Source organism: Pantherophis guttatus, chromosome 8, assembly GCF_059756535.1.
Source record: "Pantherophis guttatus breed Tessera chromosome 8, ASM5975653v1, whole genome shotgun sequence".
Classification (NCBI taxonomy): Eukaryota; Metazoa; Chordata; class Lepidosauria; order Squamata; family Colubridae; genus Pantherophis; species Pantherophis guttatus.
In genome coordinates this window covers 70,680,105-70,682,226 of record NC_142070.1, presented here as the reverse complement: position 1 = coordinate 70,682,226, position 2,122 = coordinate 70,680,105, and positions in this window count along the sequence as shown.

The following is a 2,122-nucleotide window of genomic DNA, read 5'->3' as shown; positions in this document are numbered from 1 at the left end:
CCCTGAGAGTTATTCTTTTTGATTATCAGTGTTTTCAGCAAAGTATAATTTCTGTAGCAACCAGATGATACAAATGAAATGAAGCTAGCGCTGCTGTCAAATTATAAGAATAGAATAGAATAGAATTCTTTATTGGCCAAGTGTGATTGGACACACAAGGAATTTGTCTTGGTGCCTAAAACTCGGTAATGGAGAAGATACCTAACTGAGGAATCCAGAATGAAGATGTAAAATGTAGTACAGGTGTGTAACCCATTGGTGGGTTTCAACATTTTTTACTACTGTGGGTGTGGATTCGTGGGTGTGGCATGGATTGGTGGGTGAAGGTTACTGCAAAATCCCCATTTCCTCCTGATCAGCTGGGATTTGGGAGGCAGAAAATAAATGGGGGTGGAGCCAGTCAGAATTTTTACTATCGGTTCTCCAAACTACTCAAAATTTCTACTACCGGTACTCCAGAACTGGTCAGAACCTGCTGAAACCCACCTCTGGTGTAACCTTTCATGAAGATTTCCTGGAAAGGCAGAGCTTGGGTCTTGGAGTAAAAAAAAAATAACCCACACTAACCAAGTGTTCCATTGCAAAGTGGCAACCAAACGTCTTTCGAATGGAGCAGTGTAAGAACACGAGATGAGAAACGCACTGCAGCCACCGAGAACATCAGAAAAAGGAAACAACTAGAGAACATCCTCCAACAAAACAGACACTCATATCCAACTTTATCAAAACCATTCAACACCCTACAGCACAGCCAACATAAGCTATGAAAAGGATAACACTACCATACATGAAAAACATCTCAGAAACAGCCAACAGACTATTACAACCACAGGGCGTCACCGTAGAAAACATCTTAGGTTAACCAAAATATTCAATAACTCAAGAGCCTTGGTAGTACAGTGGTTTAATGCACCCTGTTATTAACACAGCTGCCTGCAATTTCTGCAGGTTCAAATCTTACCAGGTTCAAGGTTGACTCAGCCTTCCATCCTTTCTAAGGTAGGTTAAATGAGGACCCAGTTTGTGGGGGCAATAAGCTGACTTTGTAAAAATATACAAAAGTATGAAGGCTATTGCTTAACGCACTGTAAGCTGCCCTGAGTCTCCGGAGAAGGGCGGCATATAAATCAAATTAAAAAAAAGAAGAAGAAGAAGAAAAAAACAAGAGTCGTCTACAAAATATAGTTTAATGATTGTGGCAGTCATTATGTAAGACAGACAGGCAGAAGATTAGTACAACACACATCCATGAGCACCAACTAGCAGTAACAATGACATTAATTTCACAATGTATGGGTGGACTCGACCATGGCTTCACACTGGGAAACCGAGCAGAATTTAGCTAATTCCTGGAAGCTTGGCATTGAGACAAATCACCAATAGACACATAAAGACAGACCATGTACCACTCAGAAGGTGCGCTAGGGGGCGCTGGCCTAATCTCCTGGCATGGTGAGCACGTTGCCACCTTCCATTCTGCTGACTTATCAAGCAATCGATGCAGCGGCTCTGCAACTTTACCACTTCTGTGGTAAAAAAATGTTGTAAAAATTCAATAGCCCCAGAAATGCTTGAAGTTCTGTTTTATTTGTCAGGAGGTGGGGGGGCGTTTTCCTTAATTGCCTTGATTTTCCATTTGTGGGGTGGATGCCTGCTTCATCAATTAAGTATCCCGGAAATTCGACACTAGGTACCGCTATTTGGCGTTTTTCCTTCTTTATCTTAAGGCCAGCCTCTTGGAATCTACTGAAAACTCGTCTCAGTCTATGTGTTAATTGTTCCTTGTTCTCTGCGACCACAAGGACATCATCAAAGTAAGGCACCACCCCTGGAATGCCGCTCCATTAAGCATTGGAAAATTCCTGGGGCCACACTAACCCCAAATTGTAGTCTGCGGCATTTAAAAGCCCCCTCCCCCGTGGGTCAGAATGGTTTGTGCCTCTGTGTTCTGCCCCAGCTACAGACCCCAAAGAACGCAGCCCACACAAAGTCCGTACAAACCTTAGTTTACTAATTAAGGACTACTAATGAGCTTTCTTAGTAATTGTTCGAACACAAGTACAGTTTAAATCAGTCTTTTCTGAACAAGGGCTGTTAATTTAACTTCATTAACAGCCGACAA